Raw genomic sequence first — 26,636 nt, 5'->3', positions numbered from 1 at the left:
ACATGTCAAAGAAGCACAGAAGAGTTGAGGAAGAACAGGGGCCCTTGCTAACCCTGATGAAGGTGCAAAAGAAGAACCACTGGTGAGAAAAAAAAAGGCAGTATTGCACCCAAGAAGACGGACTCAAGTTCATGGTTGGTGCAAGTGATTTCCCACGCCAGATGGAGGACTGCAGTCTGGTTTTCGTCACTGTAGTCTGCCAACAAGCCTTGGCACATGCAAAGCTCACGATTAGCGGAAAATTGTGCTACCCGGGACCAGGAAGGACCAGGTGGACTCTACTCAGGAAGGGTAGTTGAAAGAGGCTCTCAGCAACTCAGAGAGCCCATAGAAGACCAGGCAGTGTGCACAGGAGTCCCACAGCACGGGGACAAGGAAGGTGCAAAAGAGGCCCATGCAGTACAATGACAAAGGCTCACACGCCGCCGGAGAACCACTCAGAAAGCTGTACGTCTCAGGATAGTGTGCTGGGGGGGGGAGCTACAAGATACATGAAGAACTTTGTGGAAGGATGCCAACAAGCCTTGGCAACTGCAAAATATGCGGTGCACAGGGGTACTGTCTTGCATGGGAAGTTAAGCTGTTACCACCACCGAAGTTGGACAGACGGACATGAGGACCGTCAGGACCACTTCAGTCTACCAACCATTATACAGGATCCATGCAGCTCAGCAAGAGAGAGGATCCAAGCAGCTAGTCATTGTTGAAGTAGGTGCCTGCTGAAGCAGGAGAGTGACTCCTTTACCCCAATGGAGATTCCTTCACTCTTCAGGTGCAGGCTGAAGACGGGCTGTCCTCAGAGGATACACGGCTGGGAAACAGTTGCAGTTGCTGGCAGGAGCTGAAGATACAATGTTTACAGGAGGCATCTTGCTTCTTTGTTGCAGTTTGTAGAGTTCCTGGAGGGTGCAGATGCAGTTTCTCCAGTGAGAACTCAAAGTGGAGGATGCAGAGGATTCTTGCTGGAGTCTTGCAATCGGAATCTGAGGAACTACCCAAAGGAGAGACCCTAAATAGTGCTGAAAGGAGGATTGGTCAGCTAGCCAGGTAAGCACCTATAAGGGTAGTGCTCTGACGTACCCTGCTGGCACTGGCCCCTCAGATGCTCCCAGAGTTTTCTGCCAACCTTGAATTCAAGACGGCAGCACCCAGGGACCCTCTGGAGGAGCTCTGAGCACCACCCCTGGTGTGGTGATGGACAGGGGAGTGGTCACTCCCCTTTCCTTTGTCCAGTTTAACGCCAGAGCAGGGACTGGGGGTCCCTGAACTGGTGTAGGCTGGATTATGCAAGGAAGGCACCAAATGTGCCCTTCAAAGCATTTCCAGTAGCATGGGGAGGCTACCCCTCCCAAGACTGTAACACTTATTTCTAAAGGGAGAGGGTTTAACACCCCTCTCCCAAAGTAAATCCTTTGTTCTGCCTTCCTGGGCTTGAGCTTTTCAAGCAACAGGAGGGCAGAAACCTGTCTGTGAGGTGGCAGCAGCTGGGGCTGCCTGGAAAACCTCAGAAGGCTGTAATGGCAGCATTGGAGGCCCTCTAAGGAACCCCCAGAGTGCATGGTATCATGCAATCACTACTTCCAAAAGCATGGGGGGGTGATTCCTACATGTTTGATACCAAACATGCCTATGTTCAGAGTTACCATTATATAGCTGGACATAGGTAGTGACCTATGTCCAGTACTCGCATAAAATGGCATTCCCGCACTCACGAAGTCCTGGAAAATGGTTGTGGGGGCACCTGCTATTTCTCTGGACAAAGGCATCATGCACCAACCCAGGATACTTAGCATTGATGTGGGAGATGTACTGGTCCACCAAGCACAGCATCTGGACATTCATAGAGTGAAAACTCTTACAATTTCTGTACCCTTGTTCATTTTGAAGGGGGGGCAAATGCAATATGTGTTCCACCAATTGCCCCTATTATGTTGGGGATAGGTCCCATTGCATAGAACTCGGCCTTCCCTGTGGCCAAATCTTCCACATGGGAAAATACAATGTAGCTGCACATATGTTTAATCAGTGTAGACAACACTCTTGTCAGCACTATTGAGAACATTGGCTGTGACATTCCTGCTTCCAAGCCCACTGCCACTTAGAAAGAAAAAGTTGCCAGGAAATGGAGCACTCATAGAACTTGCACTAGAGTGGGGATCCCAGTGGGGTGACTTATATAAGATATCACGTCAGGCTCCAATTGGGCACACAGCTCTGTGATTGTGGCCCTGTCAAGTCTATAGGTGAGGATAATGTGCCTGTCCACCATTGTTGCCAAGCCCACCCAGGTCTGTACATGGGGGTATGTCTCCATCACCTATTCATCTGCAGCAGTAGCAATTTATGGGGCAAAAGAGTGAGGAGCCGGTCACAAACTGAGCAATTGGGGTACAACAGAACATTGCATGCTGTTAATTTGTAATGGGTCAGTGTGAATTGTCCAGTATGTCCAAATTTTAACATTGACGCAGCTATTATCCAGGGCTTGCCCCCCCGAAATGACGTCTGCCTGTCCTTTTTGGAGTAACAGGTGGACGTGAGGTAATTCCGCTGACATTGTGCGCCATTGCGGGAGGCGATCGGGAACCGCCATGCAACTCCTCATTGGCTAACATTGGGCCCTATGGGTTACAGTGGCAAATGGTGATCTACGCCGGTGGTGAAGGTATGCACCGCCGTTGGCGTGACCACCATTTTCTATCATATTCCTCACTTGCTACCTGATCTTCAATCGGAGAGGACCTACACTGCATGTGCTGCTGTGACCTGTGTCTCGAACCTACCATGTCCCATGTGACTGGGGAATGGGCCCCTGCCTCCACTTTGGCGGAGTTGGAGAGACTGGTGGATGGGGTCCTACCCCAATACGGACTGCTGTATGGGCCTCCAGACCAACAGGTGGGTACACTGTGGGCACGATGCATGTGGCATGAATGCATGGAGTGGTATGTGAGAAGGCCTCGTGAAGGGGGGGGGGTGGATGTCCTCTGGGCGGCGTATTGGTTGTGTGGTGGGCCATGTGTGTGCAAATGGTGATGTGAAGGGGTATGGTGGGCCATAAGTGTAGCAGGCAGGACTGTCTGACTAATACGTTTTTTCCTGTGTGTATTTCTTCTGCAGGTCAACGTCCATCAAAAGAAGCACCCTCTGTTGGAAACGGTGGGAAGACCTGAGACGCTGGGCACGGAAGACGATGGAGGCTCAGCTGGGGATGGCCTCCCAACGAGGAAGGGGTGCCCGTCAAACCCTGACCCCCCGACGGGCTGCATACTGGTGGTGGTCTATCCAGAGCTGGATGGGCGCTTGAGGGCATCACAGCAGCCACAAGGGGGTGAGTACAGTGCCCATCATTACTACTAACGCCTGATGGAGTAGTATCCGGGTGCTGGATGTGTGTAATTTACACTAAGCTCGATCTACGAGGTGCTTACCATTTAGTCAGGATGAGAGAGGGCGACGAATGGAAAACCGCATTCAATTATGACCATGGCGGAAACCACCAACAAAGACAGCCACTTTAACACTCCGACCGCCACAGCGGTACAGACAAGCAGCGCGGCGGTCACCGCCAACAGACAGGCGGGAGACAAAGTACCGTCCACAGTATCACGACCTACCAATCCGCCACCTTTTCCGGGGCGGATTCACTGTGGATAAAAACACTGCGGAAACAGGCATTTCAATGGGAAAACGCTCACCTAAACACACTCCACAAGGAAGGAGGGCACCATGGAGCCGGAACTCCAAATACTCCCTGCGATAGTCTTCCTGCTCCTCTACGATCATCAGCAACACCAACGCCGAAGACAACGGTGAGTACTGCACCTACGACATAGGGGAGGGGGAGGCAAAAGTCAGGGACACACACGCAACACCCCCACCCCGACCCTCACCCACTACAACACACACACCAATGCATATGCAAACACCAAGTAACAACCCCCAACCTCCCAGGAAGAATGCAAAGATAAAAGGAAATGAGTTCAACCATTGTAATGTATCAAAATACAGTAAGCGAATATATAAAGATATATATAAACATTCAACAAAATATACATCACGATTAGTAGTGCAGGTATGCACAATTCAATGTCCGTGGACCACTGGGCCCAAAATGCATGGGCGAGGCCCACACACGATATCTGACCAGAAATGGAGAGAACACTGCTGGGGCATCAGATCGAAATACAACAGGACCTCAGGGGGAAGGGAAAGGTGGGCACCTCAGCCGGATAACAGCACCACGCCAGATCCACGACGGGGCTCCATGCCCATTGATGTATCCTGGGGAGTGCAAAGCCACAGTCTCACAAGTCTCTACAGTGGGTGGGTTTCCCACTGTACCATCCTGGGGAGTGCAAAGCCACAGTCTCTCAAGTCTCTACAGGGGGTGGTTTGCCCACTGTACCATCCTGGGGAGTGCAAAGCCACAGTCTCTCAAGTCTCTACAGTGGGTGGGTTGCCCACTGTACCATCCTGGGGAGTGCAAAGCCACAGTCTCTCAAGTCTCTACAGTGGGTGGGTTGCCCACTGTACCATCCTGAGGAGTGCAAAGCCACACTCTCTCAACTGGATGACAGTCTCCACTGGTTCTGGAGGGGGACTGGTGCCCAGAGTGCTTCATCTTGTTAAGGACAGAGGTAGTGGATGCTGTTCTCCACTGGTTCTGGAGGGGGACTGGTGCCCAGAGTGCTTCATCCTGTTAAGGACAGAGGTAGTGGATGCTGTTCTCCACTGGTTCTGGAGTGGGACTGGTGCCCAGAGTGCTTCATCCTGTTAAGGACAGAGGTAGTGGATGCTGTTCTCCTCTGGTTCTGGAGGGGGACTGGTGCCCAGAGTGGTTCATCCTGTTAAGGACTGAGGTAGTGGATGCTGTTCTCCACTGGTTCTGGAGGGGGACTGGTGCCCAGAGTGCATCACTCTCCCCGTGATGGTCCCAGTTCCGTCACTGCCCCTGCCGCACATGGGCTACCGGTGCTTGACTTGGCGGTGCTTGCCCTGTTCAGCGGTCTTTACCCTGTTCAGCAGTGCTTGACTTTGCAGTTTCTGACCTGTTCAGTGGTGCTTACCATGGCAGTCTTTGCCCTGTTCAGCGGTGCTTGACTTTGCAGTTTCTGACCTGTTCAGCGGTGCTTGCCATGGCGGTCTTTGCCCTGTTCAGCGGTCTTTGCTCTCTTCAGCGGTGCTTGACTTTGCAGCTTCTGACCTGTTCAGCGGTGCTTGACATGGCGGTCTTTGCCCTGTTCAGCGGTGCTTGACTTTGCATTTTCTGACCTGTTCAGCGGCGCTTGCCATGGCGGTCTTTGCCCTGTTCAGAGGTGCTTCACTTTGCTGTCTCTGACCTGTGCAGCGGTGTTTACCATGGCGGCCCCTCATTGCCCTGCTGGGCTGTGGCTGCCGGGGCCGTCCTGGGCACTGACTCTGGCGATGGTCTCCTGACCAGTGATGATCGGACTGCCCTCCTGGGCACTGACTCTGGCGGTGGTCTCCTGACCAGTGACGATGGGACTGCCCTCCTGGGCACTGACTCTGGTGGTGGCCTCCTGACCAGTGACAATGGGACTGCCCTCCTGGGCACTGACTCTGGCGGTGGTCTCCTGCCCAGTGACGATCAGACTGCCCTCCTGGGCACGGACTCTGGCGATGGTCTCCTGACCAGTGATGATCGGACTGCCCTCCTGGGCACTGACTCTGGCGGTGGTCTCCTGACCAGTGACGATGGGACTGCCCTTCTGGGCACTGACTCTGGTGGTGGCCTCCTGACCAGTGACAATGGGACTGCCCTCCTGGGCACTGACTCTGGCGGTGGTCTCCTGCCCAGTGACGATCGGACTGCCCTCCTGGGCACTGACTCTGGCAGTGGTCTCCTGACCAGTGACGATCGGACTGCCCTCCTGGGCTCTGACTCTGGCGGTGGTCTCCTGACCAGTGACGATCGGACTGCCCTCCTGGGCACTGACTCTGGCGGTGGTCTCCTGACCACTGACGATCGGGCTGGCGGAGGCCTCCTGGGCAGCGGGGATGATGGCGGCCTTCTCCGCCGTGCTGCTCTTCCCAGACTTTGGCGCTTTCTTCTGCCCCTTACCCACCTTGGGAGGAGTCACAGCTGACTCGACACTCCCCCCGGAAACCTTATGAGCGGCTTTGCCGGCTGGAGTCCTCCCCCTATCCCGTTGGGCACTGTCCAACTTCTGGTGCTTCACAGGGAGGGGACTGGCTGTGCTTTGGCTCCGTGTCACACTGGCTGCCCTGGTGCCCGGTGCACTACACATACCTCTAACAGGCACCACTGGTACCGGAGATGTTTTGGCTGAGGTGCTAGTACGGGACCTATGAATTGGAGGGGGGGTTTTAAAGAGGTCAACGTTGCTCAGGAAAAGTTTCTGACAAACACTGGGACGGGTAGCTGGAGGGGGTCTGGGAGTGGAGGAAGAGGAGGTGGTTGTAGGAGGTGTAACTTTTGATGATTTGGGTGCAGGTGCATATTCTGGCGGCTGTCATGAGGTGGATGGATGTTGGGTGTGTGTGTGCCCGCGTTTTTGTACTTTGGGAGGGGGCGTCACAGACACACTGGGAGAGGACACAGGGGACGTGTAAATTGTAGTGGGGTGGTGAGTGCAGGTGAGCGGGGTGTTGTGGTGGGTGTGCTGGTGCGAGTCCTAGTGGCTGTAGTGGTAGTGCATGCAGGTGAGAGTGTAGACGACACTGGGAGGGAGGAGGGAGACGACGACGAGGGGGACACGGTGGAGGCAGTAGATGTTGCTGTGTCTGTATGTGGGTGATGCTTGTGTGAGTGCCTGTGAGATGTGTGGTGCCTATGTTTGCCTGAGCTTCCCTTGTGCGTTGGCGTGTGTGCAGGCTGGTCTGATGGTGTGCTTGGGATAGGCAGAGGTACAGGGGATTGGGTCTGGGTGGAGGAAGTTGGAGGGGGGAGGCTAGACACAGGGACAATGGCTGCCATCAGTGCTGAGGCCAGAGATTGCAGGGTTCGATGATGGGCAGCCTGACCAGAATGAATGCCCTCCAGGAATGCATTAGTGTGTTGCAACTCCCTTTCTACACCCTGGATGGCATTCACAATGGTGGACTGCCCAACAGTCAGTGACCTGAGGAGGTCAATGGCCTCCTCACTGAGGGCAGCAGAGGTGACAGGGGAAAGGGCTGAGGTGCCTGGGGCGAAGGTGATGCCCACCCTCCTGGGTGAGCGGGCACACAGCGAAGGCTGAGGGGCTGCTGGGAGGGCGGTGCTGGTAGGGGGGGTGGCGGCTGTACCTGTAGAACTGGGGGGCACAGATGTTGCCGCCACCACAAGGGAGCTCCCATCGGAGGACGAGTCCGTGTCGCTGGTTGCTGATCCGGTGACCGCCGTGAAGTTCCCCTCGCCCTCCGTCCCACTGGTGTATTCTGAGTCCGTGGTGTGGCCCTCCATGGCCATGTGGGATGCAGCCCCCTCGTGCTCCGGTGCCACTGTACCTCCGCCTGATGATGCTGATGCACAAAAGAACAGGGAGAGCACAAAAAGGGGGGGGGGGGACGACAGAAGAAAGACAGGTTGAGTGCATGGCTTACCGCTACAGTTGGCGGACAATACAGACACAGCAGCCCCCTGCACTGTGCCGCGCTGTTGGGCTCTACTGATGCAGTTCCTGGGATATGGCCTACATGGCTATGGTGGACATCTGCACCCATAGATGACACAGGGGCATGTATACCTGTACTTGGCACTCTACAGAGGTGGGGTGGAGTGCCACATAGCCTGTATTACGGAGGGGCCTAGCCTACGGAACTCGCCCTGGCCTAGGGAAACCCACAGCCCTCCTCCCCCACCCAGACCCCTCCACTGCGCGCAAAGTCAGCTGAATGAGAGTGTACTCACCCCCTTGTGTCTGCTGTGATGCCCTCAAGTGCCCATCCAACTCAGGGTAGGCCACCGCCAGGATCCGGAACATCAGGGGGGTCATGGTTCGACGGGCACCCCTCCCACATTGGGAGGCCATCCCCAGCTGAGCCTCCGCCGTCTTCTTGCTCCAGCGGCGAATGTCCTCCCATCTCTTCCGGCAGTGGGTGCTCCGTCTCTGGTAGACCCCCAGGGTCCGGACGTCCTTGGCGATGGCACGCCAAATATCCTTCTTCTGGTGGGCGCTGACCTACATGACATGTACAGGGGAAGAAGAGAAGTCATTACCAACTGCACCGTCTAAGTGAGTGGCCCACATCCCTACCCTTGCCATGTGGCACATGCATGCACAGTCCTTCATGCTCGCAGAACTCTACCCCCTTCCTTCTTACAACCAGCCATCTCCACCCAGGCATAGCCCATACAACTTGCACCCTATGTACTCACCTGTTGGTCTGGAGGACCGTAGAGTAGCGTGTACTGGGGGAGGACCTCGCCCACGAGCTTCTCCAACTCCTGTGCAGTGAAGGCAGGGGCCCTTTCCCCAGACGCACGTGCCATTGTCTCTTCCAGACCAAGGTCAAAGCAGCACTTGCAGTATAGTTTCTCTCCTGTGGAAGATCAGGTATTGAGTGATTGAACAGATAGAAAATGGCGGTGACGTCCGCGGCGGTGTGTATCATCACCGCCGGCACACTTCGTCATTGGCTCCTGGGACCCATAGGGTCCAATGTTAACCAATGCAGCATTATGCAGCGGTCTTCGACAGTGTACAACGCCAGCACAGTTACCTCACATCCCATTGTCCCAGTTTAGAGGTCAGTCAGCCCCCATTTCAGGGGCCCACATGGCTTCATTTTCAACTGCGTCACACATACCTAGGCCTGGACTCAACACACATACAGACAACTTTTTGGATTATGTTTTGTTTTCTGTGTAGCTGTGGGTACATACCTCTGAGTTGCTTGACTCTGTGGTCGCTTTTGTCCTTCCTAGGCACCGTCAGCGGGGACATGTGAGGAGATGGCGGAATCTTCCGGTGTACCGACCGCTGGTGGACCTGTTGATAATGGAGGAGCAACATTTAATCATCACCTACAGGTTTGACCGTGCCACAATCCAGGAACTGTGTACCCAGTTGGAGCCAGACCTGATGTTACCAATCCACCATCCCACAGGAATCCCCCTTCAAGTGCAGGTGCTATCAGTGCTCCATTTCCTAGCAAGTGGGTCTTTTCAAACAACAGTGGCCATGGCATCAGGGATGTCCCAGCCTATGTTTTCCAACATGTTGTCCAGAGTGTTGTCTGCCCTGCTGAAACACATGAGGAGCTACATCGTTTTCCCTCAGGTGGAGGATTTGGCTACAGTTAATGGTGACTTCTATGCCCTTGGACATATCCCTAACATCATAGGTGCCATTGATGGGACCCATGTAGCTCTGGTCCCCCCCCACAGGAGTGAACAGGTGTACAGGAACCGGAAGAGTTATCATTCCATGAATGTACAGATGGTATGTTTGGCAGACATCCCTGGCTCTGTGCATGACGCCTACATCCTGCGGAATAGCAGCATCCCTTAAGTGATGGGTCAACTCCAGAGGCACCGGGTGTGCCTATTAGGGGACTCTGGTTACCCCAACCTGTCATGGCTATTGACCCCAGTGAGGAATCCGAGGAAAGGGCAGAGGAATGCTACAATGAGGCCCATGGGCGGACTAGGAGGGTGATCGAACGCACCTTCGGCCTCCTGAAGGCCAGGTTCAGGTGCCTCCATATGACAGGTGGTTCCCTATTCTACTCACTGAGGAAGGTGTGCCAGATCATCATCGCCTGCTGTATGCTTCACAATCTTGCTTTGCGACGCCAGGTGCCTTTTCTGCAGGAGGATGGTCCAGATGACGGTGTTGTGGCAGCTGTGGAGCCTGTGGACAGTGATGAGGAGGAAGCAGAGGAAGAAGACATTGACAACAGGGACTCAGTCATACAGCAATATTTCCAGTGACACACAGGTGAGAACACTTTCTTGACTACTACAAGTACTTTCACACTTCTACCTTTATCCTGTCTGTCAATTTCAAGCAGTATTTGGTAACTGAGTTGTAAATTTCCATTACGGTTTCACAGGTGTGGTTGCCAACGTGTGTCATCTGCTTGCATCCTTCATGGACTTGTGATGTGTGACATAGGTATGTTGACATTACATTTGAAAACGCATTTTGTCACTGTCATAGTTAATACACATTTTCAAAATCACAGAGTGACTCCAGATTGTTTTGTGCTTCAAGTGTGTTTATTGACGTGCTAAATATTGGAGGGGGTGGTAAAATGGTGAGGGGTGATGGTGGAGGAATGTCCATGGCAGAGTCAAGTCTATTAGTCTCACAGGTTCACTGCCCACATGGGCATAGGAAGTGGAGCTGGGGCAGTTCCAATATGGACAGGGTTACAAAGTGGGACAGTGGGATGACGATCAGGGTGGTCTAATTTCTTAGCGGGGGTCTTGCCATCGTGCTCTGTCCTGTTCCTGGATCTCAGGGACCGCTTGCGTGGTGGTTCGCCATCTGCAGGGGGTGGGGTGCTGGTGTGGTGGTCCTGTGGCGGGGCGGCCTGTCCACTAGCGCCGGCGGAGGTGGTGGGCCGTTCATCGTCCATGCTAGTGTCAGGGGCCCCTTGGAGTGCCACGGTGTCCCTCATGGTGTTCTGTATGTCCTTCAGCACCCCTACGATGGTGCCCAGGGCGGAGCTGATGGTCCTGAGCTCCTCCCTGAACCCCAAATACTGCTCCTCCTGCAGGCACAGGGTCTCCTGCAACTTGTCGAGGACCATCGCCATCGTCTCCTGGGAGTGGTGGTATGCTCCCATGATGGAGGAGAGGGCCTCATGGAGAGTTGGTTCCCTTGGCCTGTCCTCCCTCTGTCGCACAGCACCCCTTCCAGTTCCCCTATGTTCCTGTGCCTCCGTCCCCTGGACCGTGTGCCCACTACTACTGCCCCCAGGTCCCTGTTGTTGTTGGGGTGGTGGGTTACCCTGGGTGCCCTGTAGTGGTGGACACACCGCTGATTGACCTGTCCTGGGTAGGGAGGTTTGGGCCCGCTGGGTGGGTGCTGTGCTGGTGTTACCAGAGGGTGGAAGGTCGGTGTTGGGCTGTGCCTGTGCAAGGGGAACCGACTGTCCTGAGGCCCACGATGTCCCGGGCTGGTCATCAAGATCCAGTAGGGCAGAGCTGCTCTCGTCACTGTGGGCCTCTTCTGTGGGTGGAGTGGTGTTGTCTGGACCCTCTGGTGTGGTGACGGTCCTTCGGGTTCCTGCTCGGGCATAAGAGCATGATTATTGCATGTGTGTGTGTAATGGTGTGCAATGGGTGGGTGTGCGTGAACCCCAGTGCAAGCATTCCTGTGTGGGGGCTTGTGTGATGATGGTTGGGGGGGTGTTCTGGGTATGTGCAGTGAGCATGCTTTAGTGAGGGGTGACCATGCTTAGTTGTGTCAATCAGGGCTTGGTGTTGGGATGGGTGGTTTGTGTTATGGGTACATTAGTGAGGAGTTGGAGTGATAGGGGAGGGGGTGAGGTTGGGGGCGTGTGATAGCATGCAGGTAGGGTGGGGGATATGATAGTTAAGATTTGACTTACCAGTGTCCATTCCTCCACCGACTACTCCGAGGCCCTCAGGATGCAAAATGGTCAAGACCTGCTCCGATGTTGTGCCTGGAGACCGTGGAACGCACCTTCCCCCGTAGGTCGTTCCACCTCTTACTGATGTCCTCCCGATTTCTTGGGTGCTGTCCCACTGCGTTGACCCTGTCCACGATTCTTCGCCATAGCTCCATCTTCCTAGCTATGGAGGTGTGCTGCACCTGTGATCCAAATAGCTGTGGCTCTACCCGTACGATTTCCTCCACCATGACCCTGAGCTCCTCCTCCGAAAACCTAGGGTGTCTTTGGCGTGCCATGGGATGGTGTAGGTGATGTGTGGGGTGGTGTATGTGGTGATGAGTATGGTGATGTGTAGTGGTGTGGGGTGTTTTGTGCGTGGATGTTGTGTGGGTGATGGTGTTGTGTGCCTCTGTGTGGTGGGGTTGCCTCTGCTGTGCTCTCTCTCTCGCCTTCGTCTGTAATTTTGGGTCGTAGGGGTTTGTGGGTGATGTAGGTGTGTGTTTTATATTGTATTGATTGTGTGGGAGTGGTGTTTGTATGTGTATCAGGTGTGTGTATTTTGAATTGTCCAATGTGGCGGTGTTTTGGAGATGTGTGTGTATTTTGAGCGCGGCGGTGTGTACCGCCAATGGAATACCGCGGTTTAAAGACCGCCGCGTGGATTCGTGGGTCGTGATAGCATGGGCGTGTTTCTGTTGGCGTGACGGTGGAGGATTTGTTTTCGCCAGTTTATCACTGACCTTTGGTGTGGCTGACTTGTGTGGGTGTCTGAATTTCGGCGGATTCAGTGATGTGGGTCATAATAGCTGTGGCGAATTTCCACGGCCGCGGCGGTGTATTGGCGGTCTTCTGCACGGCGGTAAGCGCCTTTTACCGCCAATGTTGTAATGACCCCCATGGTCTTTTTGAGTACACCGTCATGCCTTTTGGCCTGTGCAATGCTCCAGCAGCATTCCAGATTTTCCTGAATGACGTTCTTAGAGAGTATCTCAGCATATTTGCAATAGTCTATATCAATGACATTTTGATTTACTCCGAGAATGAAACTGAACATGTGCAACATGTCAAGAAAATTCTCACAGTGCTCTGACAGCATCATTTATATTGTAAATTAACCAAGTGTGACTTCCATGTTACCACAGTTGAGTTTTTAGGGGTTATCCTTACCCCTCAAGGTATGGTCATGGCAGAAAAGAAAGTACAAGAAGTATCTGATTGGCCCACTTCAAAGACTGTTCGAGATGTACAATGTTTCCTGGGGTTTGCAAACTTTTATCGCAGGTTTATAAATCATTTCTCTCAAACATTGGCACCAATCACCATGTCATTAAGAAAGAAAGAAACATTTGTATGGTCTCCAGAAGCTGACCAAGCCTTTTCAACTTTGAAAGAAGCTTTTTCCACTGCCCCAGTCTTGACTCATCCTGACGTGGATCGTCCATTCATAGTTGAAGCAGATGCCTCTGATGTGGCTATTGGTGCAGTCTTGTCACAACGAAGTAAAGGCATTGGTCAACTCCATCCTGTAGCCTACATGTCTTGAAAGCTGAACGAAGCCGAACAGAACTATGTCATTTCTGGAAAAGAGCTTCTGGCGATCCGTGACACCTTTAAAGAGTGGAGACATCATTTGTTGGGTGTCAAGTACATAATCACAGTATATACTGATCATCGCAATCTCCAGTTCATGAGTTCAGCTAGACTTTTTACTCCTCTGCAATTATGCTGGATGCTGTTTTTTGCTGAATTCGATTTTGTGGTAACTTTTTGTCCTGGTAAAGACAATCGCAAAGCAGACGCCTTGTCCCGCCAAGAGTCTACCACGTTGCCTACAATCCAGCCTTCCAGAGCTATCATTTCTCCAGACAAAGGGCCTCATTCCAAGTTTGGCTGGCGGCGGGCGCCGCCAGCCAAACGGGAACCGCCAAATGGCCGCTCCGCGGTCAGAAGACCGCGGATGCCATTCTGGCTTTCCCGCTGGGCCGGCGGGCGACCGCCTAAAGAGCGCCCGCCGGCCCAGCGGGAAAGGCCCTGCAACGAGGAAGCCGGCTCCGAATGGAGCCGGCGGAGTTGCAGGGGTGCGACGGGTGCAGTTGCTCCCGTCGTGATTTTCACTGTCTGCTAAGCAGACAGTGAAAATCTGTATGGGGCCCTGTTAGGGGGCCCCTGCACTGCCCATGCCAGTGGCATGGGCAGTTCAGGGGCCCCCAGGGGCCCCACCACACCCGTTCCCGCCAACCTGTTTCTGGCGGTGAAAACCACCAGAAACAGGCTGGCGGGAAGGGGGTCGGAATCCCCATGGCGGCGCTGCAAGCAGCGCCACCATGGAGGATTCCCCCAGCCGGGGGAAATCCGGCGGAAAACCGCCGGACCCGGCTGGGCGACCGCGGCTTCAAAGCCGCGATCGGAATACTGAATGAAGCACCGCCAGCCTGTTGGCGGTGCTTCAGCCGGCCTCCACCCTGGCGGTCATAGACCGCCAGGGTCGGAATGAGGCCCAAAGTTCTATGCATAATAAAAACCAAATACCTCTTTGAATACAACCGTAATTCTTTCACCATTGAGAAATGGCAGGCATGGACTCAAGCAGATCCCAAAAGATCCATCAAACAAGGACTACCTTTCAATGATGCTCGTTTGTTCGTGCCCACCACCAAGCTTTGTAAGTTAGCATTTCATTGGTTGCATGTTATACCTACGGCAGGTCATCCAGGTACTCCAAAAACTCTTGAATTAATCCAACGTTACTTTTGGTGGCCTACTCTGACAAAAGATGTCAAAAGAATGGTAAATCACTGCGAAGCCTGTGCTCGCATCAAGACAAGTCATTCAAAACCGAAAGGTTTGTTGCATCCGCTCCCAACTCCACGCCGACTTTGGGAACACATCTCTTTAGACTTCATTACAGGACTACCAGTGGTTCAACAGCACTCAGTAATCCTTGTGGTAGTAGATAGTCTCACGAAATACGGACATTTCATTGCCTGTAAGAAATTGCCCACCTCCAGTGAACTGGCAACCATCCTACTGAATGGAGTGGTCCGTTATCACGGGCTGCCGAAAATGATTCTCTCCGATCGAGGATCGCAATTTGCCTCTAACTTCTGGAAAACATGGTGCAAAACACTTCAAGTCACATTCACACTATCTACTAGCCATCATCCTCAAACAGATGGTCAAACTGAGAGACTGAATCAGACATTGAAGCAATATCTGCGTGCTTACGCTGAGAAAGCACTTCATTCCTGGACATCAATGATCTGGTTGGCTGAGTTAGCCTACAATAACTCGTTTCACACCTCCACTGGTGTCACTCCCCTTTTTGGCCTTTTTGGCTATCATCCTGACACCCTGCCCATCACGATTCCTCAAGAAAGTTCTCTTACACCAGCTGTGTCAGAAACTATTCAACACCTCCACCAAACGTAGAAACTGATTCAACATCATTTAGAAAAAGCTAAACAAAAATACAAAAAGCACTACGACAAGAAACATCGTGAAGGACCTCTGTATCAATCAGGGGATAAAGTATGGCTTTCTACAAGACATATAGGTGGTAATTTTGACCCTGGGGGTCCGAGACCGCCAGGGCTAATAGGACGGAAGCACCGCCAACAGGCTGGCGGTGCTTCCAGCCCTATTACGACCGCAGCGCTGCCCTGGGGATTATGATACCCCTACCGCCAGCCTGTTTCTGGCGGTTTGCACCGCCAGGAAGAGGCTGGCAGCAAGGGGTGTCCTGGGGCCCCTGGGGGCCCCTGCACTGCCCATGCCACTGGCATGGGCAGTGCAGGGGCCCCCTAACAGGGCCCCGGCCAGCTTTTCACTGTCTGCATAGCAGACAGTGAAAAGCGCGACGGGTGCAACTGCACCCGTCGCACGTCCGCAACACCGCCGGCTCCATTAGGATCTGGCTCCTATGTTGCGGCCTCATCCCCGCTGGGCCGGCGGGCGCAAACTTGGTTTGCGCCCGCCGGCCCAGCGGGAATGTCATAATGGGGGCCGCACGAGTGCGGCCGCATTGGCGGCCGCATGCCGGTTACCGCCTGGCCATTATATCCTATGGAACTCGTAATACGGCTGGTGGTATATCCGTCACTTTACAGTCACTTTTGGGATGGATTAACACCTCCTCCAAAGTTGTAATAACCCCCATAATAGACTTTAAAAAAAAGCACATGTTTAATCCTAAATTCATCGGTCCTTACACTGTCCTCCAGCAAATTAATCCAGTGCCCTACAAACTGCAGTTGACCCGGTCACTGCATATTCATCCAGTGTTCCATACTTCGCTCCTGAAAAAAGCAGTCCAGAAGGTACGCTTCCAACCAGCTCTAGTTCAAGTGCAGGGGGAAATGGAATACGAGGTTAAACAGGTGTTGGACTCTAAGCTTCGAGGTCGTAACCTGTGGTATCTGATCTCTTGGAAAGGTTACGGGCCTGAAAGTAACTCATGGGTCTCTGCATCTGATGTCCAAGCTCCACGACTAGTGAGACGCTTCCATCGTCTTAACCTAGGCAAACCAGGCCCTAGAGCGCGTCTGGGAGAGGGGAGTACTGTCAACATCAGGACAGTGCACACTCTACGGGCGACGAAAATGCAAAAACCAAGCCTTTATGCAAGAGCATAATTCATGCATTGTGTTTATATGCAGTTTGTTAACCTTTTGCATTGCAGACTTTAACCTTGAAAAACACTATGGGGGTCATTACGACCCTGGCAGAAGGCGGAGAACCGGCGGTAAGATCGCCAACAGGCTGGCAGTCCCCCCTCATGGGATTATGACCATGGCGGTTACCGCCATGGTCATCCGCCGGTTCTCCGTTCCGCCCGCCAGGGCGGAGACGACCGCCAGGCTGGAGATCTGGGTCTCCAGCCCGGCGGCCGTCACTATACCGCCGGAGGTATTTTGACCCGGCTTACCGCCGTGGATTTCCTGCGGTTTGAACCGCCATGAAATCCATGTCGTTAAGCACTTTTAGTGCCAGAGAATTCCTTCTCTGGCACTGATAGGGGTCTCCCCCACTACCCACCCCCAGCCTGACTCCCTCCCCTACCCCCCTCACCACCCCTGCCACCCCCAAAGGTGGCAGGGTCCCCCTCCCCACCCCGACCCCCAACATGACACTACCCATTCCCACACGACACGCACGCAGGCACCACCTACACACTCACACACGGCAACATACATGCCTACATACACACACACAGTCAGACACGCACACCCACATTCAAACATTCACGCACACATCCATACTGACATACCCACAGACATACACGCACTCATTCCCATACACACAACACCCCCGCAAGCATACACGCGCTCACACCCCCCTTCACAAACACACACGCACACCCCCATGCACGCACACAACACTCAAAACCCCCCCACCCCTCTCCCCTCACGGACGATAGACTTACCTGGTCCGACAATCCTCCGAGAGGGGACGGGAGCCATGGGGCAGCTCCGCCAACACCACACCACCAACAGAACACCTCCACGGCGAATCACAGGACGTGATTCGCTGGGCGGTGTTCTGTTGGTGTGGCGGTGGAGGTGGAGCAACCTCCACTTCCCCGCCTCCCGCCAGTATGGCTGTTGGCGGCTCTCCATCCGAAAAAGGACGGTCATAATGGGCCGAGCAGAAAACCGTCACCACTGGCGGTCTTCCGCACGGCGGTCCCTCAGCGGTCTTTCAAAAAGACCGCCGAGGTCAAAATGACCCCCTATTAATGATGTTTGCAATAACTGTTCAATTGCAAGGTATTGCTGCAGACTTATTGAGTGTGTTAGGGTGTGGTCCCTTTCTAGGAAGTTCTAGTTTTCTCTGCAGCATGACAGGGTATGGTCTGTGGGCTGGGCCAGACTCTGTATAAGGGAGCCAGCCCAGCTCCACATACTCACTATTCAGAGGTCCCGGTACAGAGCAATTTCCTGAGCTCCTGTTCCGGACGCCTACCTTGAAGTTCCAGGCCTGCACGGCATTATCTTGGTGATCCTAGAGCTGGGTGGTAAGACGGTGGTCGGGCTGGACCCCTGACCCCGCTCTAAAAAGACTCTTGAATTTTTGGGCCTATTCTTGAAACTTTGAGCGTACGTGAAGCATTGCCCTGATGTTAATCTTGGTGCTCGGATCGGCAAAGGTTTGCGTGATCGTTTCATGGCATTTACATATTCCTGTTGGAATTGACAGTGTGCACGATTCATTTCCCACATGTTGGACTTGGTGTTCAGATCGGCAAAGGCTTGAGGGATCATTTCAAGACATTTACATATTCCTGTTGGAATCAGCAGAGTGCACAATTCATTTCCCTCATGTAATACTTGATTCCCCGATCGGTAACAGTGTGTGCAATCATTTCATGGCCATACAAAAAACTTTGAAGTGTAATGTTATTTAATGTGCGCATATTTATTTTGTGAAGATGACATATCCTAAATGTGGCGTTCTTTGTTCATATTAAGTTCCTAGTACAATTCCAATTGTTTTCCAGGAATGGTTTTCAGACAGCCTTTAGTCCTCATGTTAAAAAGGCAGTGTTTGTTCTGAAGCAGTATTCTAGAAGGTTCTTGTATTTCTAGACATTATGGGATTCATTACAACCCTGGCGGACGGTGTTAAAGCTGCGGAAATACCGCAAACAGGCCGGCGGACAAAAAAAGGGAATTATGACCCTGGCGGAAACCGCCAACAAAGACAGCCACTTTAACACACCGCCCGCCACAGCGGTACAGACAAGCAGCGCAGCGGTTACTGCCAACAGACAAACGGGAGACAATGTACCGCCCACAGTATTACAACCCGCCAATCCACCACCTTTTCTGGGGCGGATTCACCATGGCTAAAAACACAGCGGAAACAGCTTTTGCTATGGGAAAACGCTCACCTGAACACATCCCACAAGGAAGGAGGCCACCATGGAGCTGGAATTACAAATACTCCCTGCCCTTGTCTTTCTGCTCCTCTACGACCAACAGCTACGTAGGCGCCGAAGACACCAGTGAGTACTGCACCTACGACACAGGGTGGGGGGGATTCAAAAGTTAGGGGGACACCCACCAAACACCCCCACCCCCACCCTTGCATATTACAACATACACACCAATGCATTCACAAAAATCACAAGAACAACCCACAATCCCCCCGGAAGAATGAATACACAATGCGAAATTCGGTCAAACATTATAATGTGCCAATATACATGTTATTCAAAAATATACAGATATACATTTCAAAATCACTCATAATTATATATACAAAACGAGAAGTAGTGCAGATATGTACACAACAATGTCCGTGCACCAACAGTCCAAAAATGCATGGGCGAGGCCCACAAACGATACCTGAGCACAATCGGAGAGAACACTGCCGGGGCATCAGATAGAAATACTACAGGCACCTCAGGGGGAAGGGATGAGGGGGCACCTCAGCCAGATGAATGCGAAGCCAGATCCACGACGGGGCTCCATGCCCATTGATGTATCCTGGGGAGTGCAAAGCCACAGTCTCACAAGTCTCTACAGTGGGTGGCGTGCCCACTGTGCCATCCTGGGAGTGCAAAGCCACAGTCTCACAAGTCTCTACAGTGGGTGGGTTGCCCACTGTGCCATCCTGGGGAGTGCATAGCCACAGTCTCACAAGTCTCTATAGTGGGTGGGTTGCCCACTGTTCCATCCTGGGGAGTGCAAAGCCACAGTCTCACAAGTCTCTACAGTGGGTGGGTTGCCCACTGTGCCATCCTGGGGAGTGCAAAGCCACAGTCTCTCAAGTAGATGCAGTTCTCTACTGGTACTGGGTGGGACTGGTGCCCAGACTGGATGAGTCTCCCCGTGAAAGTTCATGTCCTGTCACTGTCCCAGCTGCACATGGGATAAGGATGCCTGATGTGGCGGCCTTTTCATTCCTACACAGTGCTTGCCCTGTTCAGCGGTCTTCACCATGGCGGTCTTTGCCCTGTTCAGCGGTCTTCACCATGGCGGTCTTTGCCCTGTTCAGTGGTCTTCACATTGGCGGTCTTTGCCCTGTTCAGCGGTGCTTTGCCATGGCGGTTCTGGACTGTTCAGCGGTGCTTCGCCATGGCGGTCTTTGCCCTGTTCAGCGGTCTTCACCATGGCGGTCTTTGCCCTGTTCAGCGGTGCTTTGCCATGGCGGTCTTTGCCCTGTTCACCGGTGCTTTGCCATGGCAGTTCTGGACTGTTCAGTGGTGCTTTGCCATGGCGGTTCTGGACTGTTCAGCGGTGCTTTGCCATGGCGGTCTTTGCCCTGTTTAGCGGTCTTCACCATGGCGGTCTTTGCCCTGTTCAGCTGTGCTTTGCCATGGCGGTCTTTGCCCTGTTCACCGGTGCTTTGCCATGGCGGTTCTGGTCTGTTCAGTAGTGCTTTGCCATGGCGGTTCTGGACTGTTCAGCAGTGCTTTGCCATGGCGGTCTTTGCCCTGTTCAGCAGTCTTCACCATGGCGGTCTTTGCCCTCTTCAGCGGTGCTTTGCCATGGCGGTCTTTGCCCTGTTCAGCGGTGCTTTGCCATGGCGGTTCAGGACTGTTCAGCTGTGCTTTGCCATGGCGGTTCTCATACGGACATTGGTGTGTGGCATGATGATCTCTATACTGGGCATTGGTGTGTGGCATGACGTTCTCTATACTGGGCATTGGTGTGTGGCATGACGTTCCATCATTGCCCAGCAGGGCTGTGGCAGCCGGGGCCCTCCTGGGCTGTGACTCCGGCGGTGGTCTCCTGACCAGTGACGATACTTGGGCCCTCCTGGGCTGTGACTCTGGCGGTGGTCTCTGGACCTGTGACGATACTTGGGCCCTCCTGGGCACTGACTCTGGCAGTGGTCTCCTGACCAGTGACGATACTTGGGCCCTCCTGGGCTCTGACTCTGGCGGTGGTCTCCTGACCAGTGACGATACTTGGGCCCTCCTGGGCTGTGACTCTGGCGGTGGTCACCTGACCAGTGACGATACTTGGGCCCTCCTGGGCTGTGACTCTGGCGGTGGTCTCCTGACCAGTGATGATACTTGGGCCCTCCTGGGCTGTGACTCTGGCGGTGGTCTCTGGACCAGTGACGATACTTGGGCCCTCCTGGGCTGTGACTCCGGCGGTGGTCTCCTGACCAGTGACGACAGTGCTGGCGGTTGTGTCTGGACCGCCAGAAATGATGGCGCACTTCTCCACCGTGACACTCACAACAGGCTGGGCAGACTTCCTCTGGACCTTCCCCACCTTTGTTGGAGTCACAGCTGACTCACCAATCCCCTTCGAACCCATGTCAGTTGTTGTCCCACCAGGAGTCTTAACACAGTCCCGTCGTCCACTCTCCAATTTTAGAGCCTTTACAGGGGGGTGGGCTGCAGGTGCCTTGGCTCCGGGTCCTACTGCCTGCCCTAGTGGCCGGTGCACTCCACAAGCCTTGAACACGCACCACTGGTATTGAAGGCTTTTTGGCTGAGGCGCTACGACGGAACTGATGAATTGGAGGGGGGCGGTGGGGGCAAAAGGTCAATTTTACAGAGGGACAGTTTCTGACGAACACTGGGATGGGTAGCTGGAGGGGGTCTGGGAGTGGAGGAAGAGGAGGTGGTTGTCGGAGGTGTCACTTTAGCTGTTTTGGGTGCAGGTGCAGGTACTGGAGGCTGTCGTGAGGTGGATGGATGTTGGGTGAGTGATTGCCGGCGTTTGTGTACTTTGGGAGGGGGCGTCACAGACACACTAGGAGAGGACACAGGGGACGTGTAAATGGAAGTGGAGGTGGTGAGTGCAGGTGAGCGGCATGGGGTTCTGGGTCTCCTTGTGCGACTCATGGTGCCTGTAGATGTGGTGCATGCAGGTGTGTGTGTAGATGAGACTGGGAGGGAGGAGGGAAAAGAGGAGGAGGGGGACAAAGTGGAGACAGTGGATGTTGCTGTGTCTGTATGGGTGTGATGCTTGAGTGAGTGCCTGTGGGATGTGTGGTGCCTATGTTTGCTTGCGCTACTTTTGTGTTGACTTGTGTGCATGCTGGTCTGTAGGTGTGCTTGGGATGGGCTGGGGTACATGGGATTGAGTCTGGGTGGAGGAAGTTGGAGGGGGGAGGCTAGATACAGGGACAATGGCTGCCATCAGTGCTGAGGCCAGAGATTGCAGGGTTCGCTGAAGGACAGCCTGACCAGAATGAATGCCCTCCAGGAATGCATTACCGTGTTGCAACTCTCGTTCTACACCCTGGATGGCATTCACAATGGTGGACTGCCCAACAGTGAGTGACCTGAGGAGGTCAATGGCCTCCTCACTGAGGGTAGCAGGGGTGACTGGGGCAGGGCCTGAGGTGCCTGGGGCGAAGGTGATGCCCACCCTCCTGGGTGAGTGGGCACGGGGCGAACGCTGAGGGGCTGCTGGGAGGGCGGTGCTGGTAGGGGAGGTGGCGGCTGTACCTGTTGAAGTGGGGGGCACAGATGGTGCCCCCACCACAGGGGATCTCCCATCGGCGGACGAGTCCGTGTTGCTGGTTGGTAATCCGGTGGCCGACGTGAAGCTCCCGTCGCCCTCCGTCCCACTGGTGCATTCAGAGTCCGTGGTGTGGCCCTCCATGGCCATGTGTGATGCAACTCCCTCATGCTCCGGTGCCACTGTACCTCCACCTGTTGATGCTGATGTACAAAAGGACAGGGAGAGCAGGAAAAGGGGGGGAGACAGAAGAAAGAGAGTTTTAGTGCATGGCATTCCGCTACCGTTGGCGGACAAGACAGACGCAGCAGCTCCCTGCATAACGCCGTGCTCCTGCACTCTGCACACGCAATTTCTGGGTTATGGCCTACATGGCAATGGTGGACATCTGCGCACATGGATGCCACAGGGGCAACTATACCTCGACTTGGCACTCTGCTGAGGTGGGATTGAGTGCCACATGGCCTACATTACGGAGGGGCCTTGCCTACCTAACTCGCCCTGGCCTAGGGACACCCACAGCCCACCTCCCCCACCCAGACACCTCCACTGCACGCAAAGTCCGCAGAATGAGGTTGTACTCACCCCCCCTTGTGTCTGCTGTGATGTCCTCAAGTGCCCATCCAACTCCGGGTAGGCCACCGCCAGGATCCGGAATATCAGGGGGTTCATGGTGCGACGGGCACCCCTCCCACGTTGGGAGGCCATCCCCAGCTGAGCCTCCGCCATCTTCTTGCTGCAGCGGCGAATGTCCTCCCATCTCTTCCGGCAGTGGGTGCCCCGTCTCCGGTGGGCCCCCAGGGTCCGGACCTCCTTGGCGATGGCACGCCAAATGTCCCTCTTCTGGTGGGCGCTGACCTACATGACATGCACAAGGGAAGAGGAACAGTCATTACCAACTGCACCGTCAATGTGAGTGGCCCCCTCCCTACTCTGGCCATGTGGCCCATTCATTCCCATGCATTAATGTTCTATGAACTCTGCCCCATTCCCTCTTCCACCCAGCCCTCTCCACCCAGGCCTAGCCCATACAACGTGCTCCCTGTGTACTAACCTGTTGGTCTGGAGGACCGTAGAGTAGCGTGTACTGGGGGAGGACCCCATCCACAAGTTTCTCCAACTCCTGTGCAGTGAAGGCAGGGGCCCTTTCCCCAGACCCAGCAGCCATCGTCGCTTCCAGACCGAGGTCACAGCAGCACTAGCAGTGTAGGTCCTCTCCTGTCGAAGGTCAGGTATCTAGTGATTGAACAGATAGAAAATGGCGGTAACGTCCGCGGCGGTGACTTCCGCGCCTGTGCGCATCATCACCGCCGGCGCACCTGTTCATTGGCTCCTGGGACCCATAGGGTCCAATGTTAACCAATGCGGCATTGCGCCGCGGTCTAAGACCGCCTACCGCGACGGTGTGCAACGCCCACAATCCCATTGTCCCAGTTTAGAGGTCAGGCAGCCGCCATTTCAGGGGCCCACATGGCTTCATTTACAACTGCGTCACACATAGCTAGGCCTACACTCAACACACATACAGGAAGGGTTTTGTGTCTGGTGTAGTCTTGTGTGTAACTGTGGGTACATACCTGGAGGAATAGTCACTGGTTCTTCACTGTTGTCCTTCGTAGGCACCGTCAGCTGGGACATATGAAAAGATGGCGGAATCCTCCAGTGTACCGACCGCTGGTGGACCTGTTGACAATGGAAGAAAGACATGTCATCGTCACCTACCGGTTTGACCGTGCCACTATCCAGGAACTATGTACCCAGTTGGAGCCAGACCTGATGTCACCAATCCGCCATCCGATTGGAATCCCCCCTGACGTGCAGGTGCTGTCAGTGCTCCATTTCCTTGCAAGTGGGTCATTTCAGACTACTCTGGCCATGGCATCAGGGATGTCCCAGCCTATGTTTTCCAACGTCTTGTCCAGAGTGTTGTCTGCCCTGCTGAAACACGTAAGGAGATACATCATTTTCCCTCAGGTGGAGGATTTGCCTACAGTGAAAGGTGACTTTTATGCCCTTGGACATATCCCCAACGTCATAGGTGCCATTGATGGGACCCATGTAGCTCTGGTCCCCCCCCCACAGGAGTGAACAGGTGTACAGGAACAGGAAGAGTTATCATTCCCTAAACGTCCAGATGGTCTGTTTGGCAGACCAGTACATCTCGCAGGTAAATGCTATGTTCCCTGGCTCTGTGCATGACGCCTACATCCTGCGGAATAGCAGCATCCTTGATATGATGGGTCAACTCCAGAGGCACCTTGTATGGCTATTGGGGGACTCTGGTTACCCCAACCTTTCCTGGCTATTGACCCCAGTGAGGAATCCCAGGACCAGGGCAGAGGAACGCTACAATGAGGCCCATGGGCGGACTAGGAGGGTTATCGAACGCACCTTCGGCCTCCTGAAGGCCAGGTTCAGGTGCCTCCATATGACAGGTGGATCCCTATTCTACTCACCGAATAAGGTATGCGCCATCCTCATCGCCTGCTCCATAATTTGGCTTTACGACGCCAGGTGCCTTTTCTGCAGGAGGATGATCCAGATGATGGTGTTGTAGCAGCTGTGGAGCCTGTGGAGCCTGTGGACAGTGATGAGGATGAAGCTGAGGAAGAAGAAAACAACAACAGGGAGTCAGTCATACAGCAATATTTCCAGTGACACACAGGTGAGAACATTTTCTGGTTTAACATTACATTAACTTTCACACGTCTACCTCTATCCTGTTCCTCCATTTCAATCACTATTTGTTAACTGAGTTGTACCCTTCCATTTCAGTTTCACAGGTGTGGTAACCTAAGTGTCAACTGTTTGCATCCTTCATGGGCTTGTGATGTGTGACATAGGTGTGTTAGCCTTACAATGGTACCGCCATTATGACACTGTCATTGATAATACAAAGTACCAAATCATAGACTGACTCCAGATTGTTTTGTGTTTCAAGGGTGTTTATTTAAGTGCTCAAAAAATGAAGTGGGGTTGTAAAATGGTGATGGGGGATGGTGGAGGAATGTCCATGGCAGAGTCCAGTCTATAAGTCTCATAGGTGCACTGCCCATCTGGGCATAGGAGGTGGAGCTGGGGCAGTTCAAGTATGGACAGGGTGACAAAGTGGGACAGTGGGAGGACAATCAGGGTGGTCTTATTTCCTGGCGGGGGTCTTGCCATCTTGCCCTGTCCTGTTCCTGGATCTCAGGGACCGCTTGCCTGGTGGTTGTCCATCTGCAGGGGATGGGGTGCTGGTGTGGTGGTCCTGTGGCGGGGCGTCCTGTCCACTAGTGCCGGCGGAGGTGGTGGGCAGTTAATCGTCGTGGCTAGTGTCAGGGGCCCCTTGGAGTGCCACAGTGTCCCTCAAGGTCTGCTGTATGTCCTTCAGCACCCCTACGATGGTGCCCAGGGCGGAGCCTATGGTCCTGAGCTCCTCCCTGAACCCCAAATACTGCTCCTCCTGCAGGCGTTGGGTCTCCTGCAACTTGTCCAGGACCGTCGCCATTGTCTCCTGGGAGTGGTGGTATGCTCCCATGATGGAGGAGAGGGCCTTGTGGAGAGTTGGTTCCCTTGGCCTGTCCTCCCTCTGTCGCACAGCACCCCTTTCAGTTCCCCTATGTTCCTGTGCCTCCGTCCCCTGGACCGTGTGCCCACTACCACTGCCCCCAGGTCCCTGTTGTTGTTGGGGTGATGGGTTACCCTGGGTGCCCTGTAGTGGTGGACACACCGCTGATTGATCTGTCCTGGGTAGGGAGGTTTGGGCCCACTGGGTGGGTGCTGTACTGGTGTTACCAGATGGTGGAAGGTCGGTGTTGGGCTGTGCCTGTGCAAGGGGAACCGACTGTCCTGAGGCCCACGATGGTCCGGGCTGGTCATCAAGATCCAGTAGGGCAGAGCTGCTCTCGTCACTGTGGGCCTCTTCTGTGGGTGGAGTGGTGTTGTCTGGACCCTCTGGTGTGGTGACGGTCCTTCGGGTTCCTGCAGGGGCATAAGAGCATGATTAATTCATGTGTGTGTGTAATGGTGTGCAATGGGTGGGTGTGCGTGAACCCCAGTGCAATCATTCCTGTGTGGGGGCTTGTGTGATGATGGTTGGGGGGGTGTTCTGGGTATGTGCAGTGAGCATGCTGTAGTGAGAGGTGACCATGCTTAGTTGTGTCATGTAGGGCTTGGTGTTGGGATGGGTGGTTTGTGTTATGGGTACATTAGTGAGGAGTTGGAGTGATAGGGGAGGGGGTGAGGGTGGGGGTGTGTGATAGCATGCAGGTAGGGTGGGGGATATGATAGTTAAGATTTGACCTACCAGTGTCCTATCCTCCACCGACTCCTCCGAGGCCCTCAGGATGCAAGATGGTCAAGACTTGCTCCTCCCATGTTGTTAGTTGTGGGGGAGGAGGTGGGGGTCTGCCGCCAGTCCGCTGCACCACGATGTTGTGCCTGGAGACCGTGGAACGCACCTTCCCCCGTAGGTCATTCCACCTCTTCCTGATTTCCTCCCTATTTCTTGGGTGCTGTCCCACGGAGTTCACCCTGACCACTATTCTGCGCCATAACTCCATCTTCCTGGCTATTGATGTGTGCTGTACCTGTGAGCCAAATAGCTGTGGCTCTACCCGGATGATTTCCTCCACCATGACCCTGAGCTCCTCCTCGGAGAAGCGGGGGTGTCTT

Source organism: Pleurodeles waltl, chromosome 2_2 (assembly GCF_031143425.1).
Source record: "Pleurodeles waltl isolate 20211129_DDA chromosome 2_2, aPleWal1.hap1.20221129, whole genome shotgun sequence".
Classification (NCBI taxonomy): Eukaryota; Metazoa; Chordata; class Amphibia; order Caudata; family Salamandridae; genus Pleurodeles; species Pleurodeles waltl.
The sequence above is the reverse complement of the archived record's forward strand: the minus strand, read 5'-3'. Positions refer to the sequence as shown.